The sequence below is a fragment of the Equus przewalskii genome, chromosome 7 (assembly GCF_037783145.1).
Source record: "Equus przewalskii isolate Varuska chromosome 7, EquPr2, whole genome shotgun sequence".
NCBI classification, from domain to species: Eukaryota; Metazoa; Chordata; class Mammalia; order Perissodactyla; family Equidae; genus Equus; species Equus przewalskii.
In genome coordinates this window covers 7,550,709-7,563,409 of record NC_091837.1, presented here as the reverse complement: position 1 = coordinate 7,563,409, position 12,701 = coordinate 7,550,709, and positions in this window count along the sequence as shown.

Genomic DNA, 12,701 nt, shown 5'->3' with positions numbered 1-12,701 from the left:
AAAATAAAACCGCCAGTTGTCTTAGCAGCAAAACGAGTTTATTCGGAAAAAACAAAGAATTGCAGTTTGGGACCCGCATATTGATGGCAGAAGCCGTAGGCAAGCCCAACAATCAAGGGAGAGGAATGTTATTTTATAGAGAAAAATAAAGAAATTGGGGGGTGGGGGCGTTGTTTTAACCAAAAGTCCATTAGAGAGAAGCAGGAGTTTGGGGTGGTGATGGTTTCTCATTGGCTGAGTTGCTGGAGTAGCCATTTTTTGTTTGGGATGCAATGTACATTTCTTCCTGAAATTGAGGATTCTTTCCTGTTGAGGACTGCTTTCTGCTGGGGTCGGCAATTGACTCTCTTTCTTGAAATTGACTTCTGGTGGTACTAGTGGGTGATGAGGATTATTTTAGGCTGGTTAATTTTAAAACTGCAGATGAGAAGCAGGTTCCAAGGAGCAAGGTTTGCTTGCCCTTTGTTGGGAAACATTTACATTTGTAAGGGAAACCTCCATCTGTAAAGATGCCTCCTCTCTGTGCCGGGAAGAAGGGAGATGACCTTATCTCTAGAAACTCTTAATCAATGCCAAAGGCAAGAACTTAAGTTGTTTACTATCTGGCAACCTCATGTAACTGACCCCGCCCCCCCAACATCCTCCTTTCTCTTTAGCTGAAGATAATATTTGAGCGATGACTTCTGCCATTTACTCAATCCGGTTTGATTCTTATCTAGAAGTTATAGGACCAGCCCATAACCAGACCCTACCGGCACTGATACCATTTTAACAACTCTTTTTACATATTCTTTCCTTTGTCTTGTAAAGAGATAACTCACATACCTATGCCTTAAATTTAGCCTTACTCTCCACCCATGTTTGCAGCAGCAGCAGCTCCCCATGCCAGCAGCATCTCTGACTGCCCGTAGGTCCTGTCCCCACGCAGCAGCTCTGACTGCCCATGGGTCCTGTCCCCATGCTATTCCACACTATTCTCTAAATAAAAGAGCACTACTGCCAGATCTTGAGAGTCCAAGAAGTCTTTCTTTCAACTCCTCGGCTCACCACCCCACATCAGTGGGCACTCCCCCTTCTGGCCTCCTGACTCCATTTTAAATTAGGTTTCCCTTTATTAATTTTCACAGGTTCATTTATGGGGATAAAATAGATCAAAAGCAGACCTTTTTTTCCCCCCACAGAAGTAGAGACTTGAGGCCATTTATATTTTCTGAGCTGTGGGGGATCAGAATTGGCCACCCCAAAATGTGCCTCTTTGCTTTATTTTTAAGAACAAACAACTGAAGGAAACTTTGACCTCCCCTCCTAACTGCCTAAAAGAATTTAGATAAAAGGCCTGTCCCAGGACAGGCCATCACCATGGGTAACTCTGGGTATCAGTAGACTGTGAGGGTCCTTGCTAAGCCCATCCTTATCAGAGTTCTGTCTACTAAACGTTTGCTTTGCCATCTCCATGTGAATTGCCTTCCTCCCCTTTGAAGCCCCAAACCACTACCCCCAACAGCCTCCTTTGTCTTTAGTTAAAGATGGTATTTAAGGTGACAACTTCAGCCATTCTGGGGAGTTACCCAGTTGTCCTGGGTTTCTCCCGTGTAAACACCTTATAAAGCTTTGTTGGATATTCTACTGTTATTCTGTCTCGTGTCAATTCAATTCGTAACCAGCCAAAAGGACGAGGAGGGTAGAGGAATTGTCTTCCTCCCCTACAGAGCCTTAGCAGTGGGCTGAAGAATGACAAAAGGCCAAGGAGAGTTATAGAACTCCTGCTATATTTTAAATGTACATTCAGCATGTATGAACTTTTAATATGTTGATAAAAATAATCCATAACCAATCTATAAATGAAAATTTGGGGTGAGTTTATTCTGAGCTAAAATGTGAGGACCGTGGCCTGGGGCCTTTCTTCCCAAAAGAAGAAAGGGCACCAAAGAAGTGGGGTGCACAGAGTGGTTATATACCCCCAAAGAGGATGTTTCACATATGATTGAAACGTCCCTTTTACAATAGTCTCGAGACTGCTCTGTCAGCACAGCGACGGATGGACACAGCAGGTAGATCTGTTGTCTTGGTGGATACAGCAGGGTGGCAGGTCTGTTGTCTGGAGCTGGGTGGTCACAGGCAAGCGCAGCAATCAGTTCCTAGCCTAAGGAAAGATGCTTATCCCTAAGGAAATGCCAATGTAGGGGGAGTTGCACCTTTATCTTAAGGCCATTTGTTCTTGCCATAGTGGATGTTTAAAGCAGATATACAGTGTGTGCTCAATGGCCATGGTCAGGCCCTTTTGGAAAAAAGAAAGTCAGGCCGAATTAGGTTTACACCAAATGGCTTCCTCATGTACTCCAATACATCCTATTGCTTGCCATTTCTATTTGTCAATATGTACACAGAAGTTCCATATTGTGTTCCTCAAATGGTAATTACAAGATTTATACATATATTCACACTAAGGTGATGGGGTCTGCAAAGTAGATGAAATTTTAAAGTTGTCTGAAAGTTAAAGTTAAAGAGTTTGTTCTTTCAGGCCTCCAAACTCGGTTTGGAGATTGCCACAAAATTTGGAATTTGAGGCCCTTGTGAATGTGACTTGACCCAAGGTCATGGTCATAGAACCCTTTAGAGGTAGCTATAGGCGTTAACCACTGGCCAATGCTTGTTTTGAACCATGTGGATTTTATTATCTACTTTAAATGAAAGCTAAAATAAAATAAAAACCCAGCGATTCCACAATGAAAAATGAAATGAAATGAAATGTAAACCAGGTCCGGGCAGGTGAGCTGGCAAAGACTTTGAAGGAACTTGCGAGTGAGGTGTGAAGAAAACAAGGCGCGGGGTTCTCAGCAGAAGACTGAGAAGTGTTTCAAAAAGGATCTGAGGACCAAAAAGAGTGGGGCTGGCAAAGAGGAAGGAGAGAGAGACCACCCAGGCCAGAGGCAAAATCTGGGGGGATTCGGAGAATGAAAGGTCCCTCATGAGCGTGGAGGATGTGTGACCAGGCAAGAGGAGACGGACGGGTGTGAGAGGGCAGCAGTGGCCAATCCAGGAAAGGAACACGGGAGCAAGGCCAGTGTCGTGGGCGTGTCACCTAGGCAGTCACCCACGCACCGTGCTTGATCCAATGCTCCATCACTGTCTTAAAATTAACAATTTTTTAACAAGGCGCCCTGCATTTTCATTTCTCACTGTCCCTCCAACATCATGTAGTTGGTCCTGAACAGGAGGGACCCTGTTTTGCTCACGTTGGTTTTGAGGGGTCAGTGGAAGACACAGGTGGAGGTGTCTAGGAAAGCAGTTGTGCATTCAGGTCTGGAGCTCAAAATAGAGGTCACATAGGTACCAGATATTACAGGTGAGGAAACTCAGGCTCAGGGAAGTAAAGGGACTCGCCCCAAGGTCACTTAGCTGCAAAGTAGGGGAAGACAGACTTTCATAGGCAGCCTTGCTGCAGAGCCCGCTGCTTGAAACCCACTCCACGGCCTGCTGAATTGATCTCTTCCCCTCCCTGAGTCTGTTTCAGAAGATTCCTTCTGAGCTCTGTGACCTTGGGCAAGTCTCAGCACCCCTCTGAACCTCTGTATCCTCCTCTGTAAAGTGGGGATGATAGCTAATGCCCACTCCCCAAGGGTCCCCAGTGGATCTCTGGGAAAGGAGCCCGTGCCATGATGTGGCCTGTGACAGGAGCCACCACTGAGTGAGAGTCCCCTGAGTGCAGCCCTCTGGCCGTGTAGCTTCTGAACATCATTTCCTTCAGTCATCGAACAGCCCCAGGAGGGAGCTCGTTCCTTCTCCATTTTTTTGATGGGAGAACTGGGACCAGAGAGGGTAAGAGGCTCACCTGGGTTAGCACAGCTGCAAAGTAGCAGATCTGGTATTTGAACACTGGACTTTCTGACTCCAAGCCCGGTATCTGTTAAGCTTGGGACTCAGTGAGATGCTCTAAAGTGGCCATTCAAAGACTATTTTTCACTGGGACTAGAACAAGAATTCACAGCTGCATTTCTTTTATTAGAACACATTTTATTAGAGCAATTAATTCTTGTCTAACGTGCGTAATTCAGAAAATACTGAAAAGTGTGAAGGAAAACAAGTCAACCCTATTCCCACACCCTGAGAGAATGATTATCAACATCTTGACATAGTTCCTTCCAGTCTTTTTTCTATACCTACATGTAAAAATGATGGGCACAAAGAGAATCATCCCATGGACACGGTTCTGTCTCAGCAGATGGGGAGAGCAGGGAAAATGCATCTCATGAATCCTTTGCTAAGGCTGGACCTCCAGTCTCCCCGCCCAGCAATCCCAGATGAACTTACCCCACTGGTCCAAGAGGAAGCCGACCAGGCTGGGGATTTGTGCATCCCACCCAGGGACCACTGGGCAGACCCTGCTCTGAGGCTGCCCCTCCTCCCTCCCCATCCTGTGCCTCCCTCCTGGAAGATGAAACCGTTCCTTTCCCTGGAGTACAGGGACTAGTGAGGTCACACACACCTTCCCACCTGTCCCTGCCCCTCACCCACTCCCCATCATGAGTAAAGCATTCCCAAAGTGCCAGCCCTAGAGGGACAGAGGCAGTAGACAGTGGGCCATGAATGTCAAGGGAACCTGGCTTCAGTCCTGGCTCTGTCCCGGGCAGCTGCAACCTCTCAGGGCCTCTGTTCTCATCTACAACATGGGCGTGTAGATAGCACCAACTTCCTGGAGTCGTCATGAGGATTAGATGAGATAAAGAGAAGTAAATGCTCAATTAATGGCAGCTGTGCTTTTTATTAGCAAGAAGTGATCTAAATAATACGAATATTAATTGCCAACAATTGTTGAGTCTTTACCAAGTGACAGCACAATTCCCATGAATTCTTTACAACCACCTTAGATGATAGGTATTGGAACTAGTCCACTTAAAGATGAGAAAACTGAGGCCCAGAGACATGAAGTCATTTGTCCAAGGACACACAGCAGGTTCATGGCAGAGCTTGAATTAGACCCTTGCTCTTCTGCCCCCTGCCCAATCCCCAGCACTATGCCAAATGACAGACTCTCTGTGCCTTTCCCATGCCTTCCTCTTCCCACCACATCTCAGAAGCCTCTTGCTCTGTCTTGGGGACAAATCCCCTTCAAGGAGGGGTCTAGGGACTGACACCTGGCCAAGGAGCCCACCACAAATTGGTGGGGGTGGAAGGAGGGTGCTGGTGACTGCCAGCCCCTCCCAGTCCACCTCGACCATAGCCCACTGGTCCCTGCCCCTCCCTAGTCCCCTTGGGAATGGAGTTGGGCTCCTCTCAAAGTGGAGAGAGCACCAGGCTTGGAATCAAGCAGATGAGGCTTGAATGCTAGGCGAGTGTTCCTGGGTTGGTCACTCGCCCTTTCAAGTCTCTGCTCCATCATCCATGAAAGGACAACAGTGTCTTCCCTGCCTGCTTCTTAGGGTTGTTGAGGAAGTGATAGATTGAGAGAGGCAAAATCTGCGAAAATATAATGGTGATGTTACAGTCATCGCTGTCGTCATCATACAAGCATATAAGAACAGAGCGCCATGGCATCGGGTAGTGGTTCAAAGTGGGAGCCCTGGAGACAAGTTTGTTTCTCCCCATACGGATGTCCAATTGGCCCACCATAATTTATTGAAAGACCTGTCTTTCCCCCACTGCTCTGTGGGGCCACCTTTGTCACATATGTCCCCATGTGTGTGGGGGCTGGTTCAGGGCTCTCCATTTGGTTCACTGGTTAATTGATTATCTTTATGCCAATATCACATGGTCTCAATTACGATAGCTTTATAATAGTCTTGATATCAGTAAAAGACATTTTTCATTTTTTTCCCCTGCAAGGTTATCTGGGCTATTCTTAGCCTTTTGCATTTGCCAATAAATCTTAGAATCAGTTTATAAGGTCCCTCATACGACAATGAAAGACCTATTGGGCTTAGATTGGAAGGGCACTGAGTCTACAGATCGATTTGGGGAGACTTGCTGCCTTTACAATATTGAGTTTTCCCATCCCCCTCTCTCATACCACACAATCCCGGTTGGGTTGTAGATGTAAATGTGAAAGGCAAAACAACAAAGCTTCTAGAAGCTTATAGTGGAGACAGTCTTTATAACCTTGGCTAGAAAAAGGTTTCTTTTTTTTTTTTTTTTAAAGATTTTATTTTTTCCTTTTTCTCCCCAAAGCCCCCCGGTACATAGTTGTGTATTCTTCGTTGTGGGTTCCTCTAGTTGTGGCATGTGGGACGCTGCCTCAGCGTGGTCTGACGAGCAGTGCCATGTCCGCGCCCAGGATTCGGACCGACGAAACACTGGGCTGCCTGCAGTGGAGCGCGCGAACGTAACCACTCGGCCACGGGGCCAGCCCCTAGAAAAAGGTTTCTTAAACAAGGCAAAAAGCACTATCCATAAAGGAAAACACTGATATGTTTCATTACATTGAAATCATAAGAACTTCTCTTCATTAAAACACACCATGAAGAGAGTGAAAAGTCAAGCCATAGAGTGGGAGCAGATATTTTCAACATGCCTAATGAACTATGGGCTCCTATCCAGCCCATAGTTTTATTTACAAAGTTAATATTTATTTACATAGTTAATTTACAAAGACCTTGTGTAAATCAACAGGTTGAAGACAGACAACCCAACCAAATGGTCAAGAACCTGGGACAGACATTCACAACTGGGGATGTTCAGAGAGCCAATAAACTCATTAAAAGGCACTCAATCTAATGAGAAATCCAGGGCATGCCTATTAACACTGCAAGGAGATGCCACTGCACCAAAATTATGAAGACTGATGATCCCAAGTGCTAGTGAGAATGTGGAGCAGCTAGAAATCGAATATGCTGCAGGGAGGAGTGTAGACTGGTACAAATGCTTGGAAAAACTGTGGCATTATCTACTAAAGCTGAATCTTCACCTTCCCTATAAGCAGCATTTCCACTCTTAGGTATCCATCCAACAGAAATGAATTCTTGGGGCCGGCCCCCTGGCCCAGTGGTTAAGTTTGCACACTCCTCTTCAGTGGCCCAGGGTTTTGCTGGTTCAGACGCTGGGTGTGGACCTGGCACCACTCAGCAGGCCACACTGAGGCGGCTTCCCACATAGCACAACCAGAGGCACTCACAACTAGAATATACAACTACGTACTGGGGGGCTTTGGGGAGAAGAAGAAGAAAAAAAAGAAATGAATGCCTGTGTCCACCAACAGACATGTCCAAGAATGTTCACAGCAGCAATTTTTGTGGCTTTTAATAGCAAATTTTTAAATAACCCCAAACATTTGAAATGTTCACCAACAATATACAACAGCATGTATAGTCATATGATGGAATACTATACAGCAATGAAAACAACCAGATTCCAGCTATTCACGACCACAGGGATGAATCAGACAAGCATAATGTTGCCTGATAGAAACTAGACACCAAAGAGTAGGCGCTGCTTGTTTTCATTACAAAGGCAGGCCAAACTCAAACATAATGTTAGAAGCCAGAATGGTGTATGTCTGAGGAGGACGAGAGTTATAATTGGGAGGAAGCACATGGGGTTTCTGGAGTGCTGGACGGCTCTTCTTTCTTGAGCTGGTCAGTAGCTGTGCAGGTGTTTGTAGTAAGTCATTGAACCGTACATTTACGTATTGAGCACTTTCCTACACACGTGTTAAATCTTAAGTTTTGAAGAAGCTGTTTTTTATGTGACAATTCTTGAGTAAACAGAACTGGGTTGACGCCTGAGCTCTGCTCCTTTCTGGCTGTGTGAGCGTGGTCAAGTTATTTCATTTCACTGAGCCTCTGTTTTCCCATCCATAAAATGGGAACAACAATCGTACCCGCTTGCTGGGGTGGTGTGAGGACGAAAGGGCTTCAAGTGAAATAACGGATGCAAAGCCTGGGACCTGCACTCACCCAATATCGGCTGGTGATGGCCACGAACCACATCCTACAGTATTATGTGTGTCCCCTAGTCAAGGGTGTCTGAGAAATACCTGAAAGCCCTGAGTTTGATCCTCCGGGTAAAATGCAGGATGCTCAGCTAAATTTTCAGTGTAAGTCTATAATTTTATATGCAACATACTTATACTAAATTTTTTTCATTGTTTATCTGGAATTCAAATTTAATTGGGTACGCTGTATTTTTATTTACTAAATCCTGCAATCCTAACCTCATAGTTACCAGCTGTGTGTCCTGGGTTAAGTTGCTTGACCTCTCTGGCCTTGGTTGCCTAATCTGTAAAATGGGGATGATGGTCCCTGCCAGTGTGGACATAGAATGAAACTGATTCAAGTAGGTAGGTGTTCCCAGCACACACCAAGCTCTCTGTGTTTGTTTCTTTCCCTTCCCGTCATCTCCCTCCCTCCTTTTCTGTTCTTCCCTTTTCTTTCCTTGCCTAATTCCTAGGGTTGCCAGGGCTCCCCACAAGCATTGTTAAGCCCTGTTGCTGGCCTTCGAAACTAAGAGATTGTGATTAGCTATAATAAGTAGTAAAGTTGTAGGATTTTTGTTTAAAACACACACAGTTAATTTTAGCAGGAAGGGACAAAGTGGGCTTCTTCTGGACTCTTCCATTGGACAAATTCCAATTTTCGCTGCGGACGTGCTCTGCTCTCTGCTTGCCCCGCCCTCATTTGTGTGTCAGCTCTGACAGGAGCTCATCCTCTCTCTGCGCCCTCTACCTCAGCTCTGAATTCTATTGTTTCTGTTGCAGGATTCACAGAGGAGAGAGAAGAAACAAAGCTCATCTTTGAAATAAACTATAAAGATCAAAACAGGGTGATCTAAGAGAGTTTCTGAGTATAAGATGAGGTAACACTTCTGAGCTACGTTCATAAAACCAGTCACTAACCCATACCTCACACTCCTTTGAACCTCACCATCTAAAAATGGGATTCGCTCTAATTTCCTGAGTAGCTGATGCAAATAGAGAGAATGTGAGAGTAGTGAGCGGGCTGTGTCAGGGGGTATGTAACTCCACTTTGATGGAGTATTTAAAAAAATGGAAAGGGGGGACTCGCCTCCAGAAATGTCAGGCAAACCCTGGCAGAGCTCAGAGGGTTAAGCCGAAGGACGCTGGAGTCAGCCAGACCTGGGACAGGGCCCCAGCTCTGCCACCTCCTAGCTGGGTGGCCTGGGTAAGTTAATTAACCTCCGGCAAAAGAAGCAAAGGTACATAAACAGAAGAGTGGAGGCTGCATTCGAGGTGCGGGGAGCAGAGCCTCTGCCCCCGCGGTAGGTGCTGTCAGCTCTCTGCCCGTGTTCCGCGCACCCACCATTGCCGTTCAGGGCAGTATCTTCTCAGGGCAACTGGGACCTCTCTGCCTGAGGGTCTCTACGAGCCAGGCCAGCCAGAAGTGCTAGAGAATTGATCCCCAGGAACATTCCTCAAGCAATGACAAGTGAGAATTGGTGGATAAATACCCCAGGTGCTTGTCCCGGGGTGGGACGCCTCTGGGCACAGGCTCCGCGTGTGCAGGAGCCCTGTGTGGGCCTGGGTCCTAGTTGCCCACAGCACTCGCCAGCTCATTAACACACCCTGTGTTGGTTTCCTTTCCCTCCCCGACTCCTGCTTCCAAGGATCTGCTCCTTGTCTCAGTGTCTGCTTCTGGGGACACTCAACCCAGGACACCTCAGAGGCTCCTGAAGGGAAGGATGAGGGGGCCAGGCTCTAGCTGTCTGGGCTCTGGAAGGTGGAGCAGGCAAGCAGACCTGGGGTCAGCCCCCAAATCTTCAGCCCCCAGCCTTGGAATCCATCTCATGAGTTTCTTTCGGCTGCAGCGGCTTCTCCTTCCAGACATTACAAATCATTTGCGGTCCAGGAGCCTGCACCGAGCAGAAGTGCATTCGCCCCGAAATCTAACTGAGTATTGACTGTGTGACAGGCACCTGCAGGGCTCCGGGGACCGGGAGGTGAGGGTGCAGGAGCATTTAGCAGAGGGAGTCTGGGGCACCTTCCCGGAGGAGGAGATTCTGATGCCTGGACCGCATCCCCAGAGATCCTGGCTTGATAGTTTTCGGTGTGGCCAATCTCCCAGGTGGTTCTAATTTGCTCTTAGGGTAGCCACTGCTTTAAGGCCTTCTCAAAGCCCCATTCTGCGGGTTTTGCTGATGGCCTGACGTGGGAAGATGAGAATGTTGATGGGGACTCCCAGGCAGCAGTGTTCCTGGCCTCTGTTGTCTTACCAACCCGGGGCCAAGGGCGCAGAGGAGGGAGTGCTTATGGGAGACCTGTGGAGTCAGGGTTCCTGGTGGTCCTCATGTGTGTACCCCAGATAACCAGTCCGTCCACACCAGCCATGTTCTGAAGGGGGGTCTGGCTCTGACCTGGAATTTATATATCTATATATACACACACATTCCCATACAGCATGGCACCCTGCGTGCGATTACACAGTCTTTGGAAATAGAAAGATGTGGGTTCTGATCTCAGCTTTGCCACACTAGCTGTGTGACATTGTGCAGGAGACTTCACCTCTCTGTGCCTCAATTTCCTCATCTCCCACATGCGGATCATAAGACCACCTCACAGAGAAGTGAGGATTCCAGGGAATAACTTAGATCAGTGCTTCTCAGTCGGGGCAGATTTGGCCCCTAGGGGACATTTGGCCCCCAGGGGACATTGGCAGTGCCTGCAGACGTTTTTGCTGTCCGAACTAGGGGATGATACCGGCATCAGGCAGATGCTGCTCAACATCCTACAATGCACAGGGACCCCTTCCCTCCACCCCCCTCCACCCCCAGAGAATTATCTAGTACAAAATATCAATAATGCCACTGCTGAGAAACCCTGATCTAAGTCACACACTTAGGACTGAGCCGGACACGGTCAGTGCACCAAGGACATCAGTTCCTTTCTACTTTATTCATTTACTGCCACGATGTCAACCTGGTATGGTGATCCTGGGTGGTGTCATGTGAGAAAAAAATAATTAATAAATGTAAGTTGATGAGAAAGAGGCACTAGGCTAGTGCTCTCCCGCAGAAACAACCCACAGATGCGGGCCACGTGTCATTCTAACTTTCTCTAGTAGCCACATGAAGAAAGGAAAAGGAAACAGGTGAGATATAATATTTTTAATAATATTTTATGTAACCCAACCTATCAAAGATATTATCATTTTAACGTGAAATCAATAGAAACTATTATTAGATTTTTATACTTTTCTTTTCTTATGCACTAAGTCTGCAAAATCTGGCAGCCATGTCACCCTTACAGACCATTTCAGTGCGGACTTGCCACATTTGAAGTGCTCCATAGACACACGTGGCTCGCGGCTCCCGCTGGACAGCACTCATGTTGGACCAAGACCTTCCCACTCACAGATGCTTGGTGATGAACGGGTCAGGCTGGGAGAGAAAAAAGATGAAGAGAAACAGGAAGAAAGGAAGACGGGAAGGGAATCTTTCAGAACCTGCAGGCAGGAAGCACAACTAACACGTCCAAAAGTGGTCTGGTGCCCAGCTCTCTGCCTCCGCCCCCTGGTGGCCAGGAAACAAGATCTGAACCCTCCTTCTTCTCTCCAGCTCAGCCTCGTTCCCAGGCTCCAGGCTGGGGAGGCTCAGGGACGGAGGATGCTGACCTTCCAGCTCAGGGAGCTTGATCTTTCCCGCTGCCTGCTGCAGGGATCCAAGGTCCCTGGGGAGGGCCACGAGACACCCCCCCCCCCATGAAATCAATGAGACTGTGTGTGTAAGCCTCATCTAAGGCTGGCTCTTGCAATATTTTCAAATCCCCTTTGGCTTAGGGAGGTTAGTGCCTGTTGATTTCATCGAGTGACAACTCCCTGGACAAGAGGAGGCCAATTTCCATGGCTAATACTACGGAGCATTTGGAGAGTGCTGATTCCATTAGGAGCCAAGGTGGTTTCCCACTGTCTGCAGCCAAAATCTGGAGGATGCTACAGCTCAGGGAGCAGGGTGGAGGCCCCGGGATCGGTGCCGGGATTCCAAGACAAATGGCTGAGTCAGGGCAGTCCTGTGAAGACCATTGCTAAGGTCATTAAGGACACAAGCATGGGGACAGGCTACCTTGGGCCATGTCCCAGCTCTGCCACCTGCCAGCTGACAATGGGCAGCAAGTGAATCCTTCTGAGCCCCTTTCTTCATCCACAAGACGGATTAATAATGGTTATTCCCTCTGGACAGTCTCTCCCAGACTCCACTTGACTCCCACACTCAGCTCTTCAAGTCAGTGGTCAGATGCTTCCTCCTCCAAGAGACCTTTCTCCCGCCTCGCTAGAAATCACGACTCTACCCTGGCCCTCTCCATCTCCTTTCCTGGCTGTGATTTATTTTTTCATAACATTGATTACAGAATATATTATCTCATGTATTTACACATTATTTGTTATCTCTCTCTCCCCAGTAGAATTCAGCTCTCGAGGGTCCGGCTCTGTCTGTTTTGCTCACTGCTGTCTTCCCGGCACCTACAACAATGCCTGGAATGAAGTAGCTGCTCAATAAACATTTGTTGAAATAATTTCTTAATTAAAAAAACACCAACAGAGCCTGGCACATAGCAGTTCATTATCATGACTCAGATGTTGGTCACGAAGCAGGTAAGGGCCACACAGTTCCTACTTTCCCTTTATTAATTCATCTAAAAATGTTGATTGTGTATATACCATGGACCAGGCAGTGTGCTAGGCTCTGCGGATGCAGGGATGGGCAAGAGAACTCACAGATCAGCAGAGGATTATATGGTACCTCCCTCAGAGGTGGTT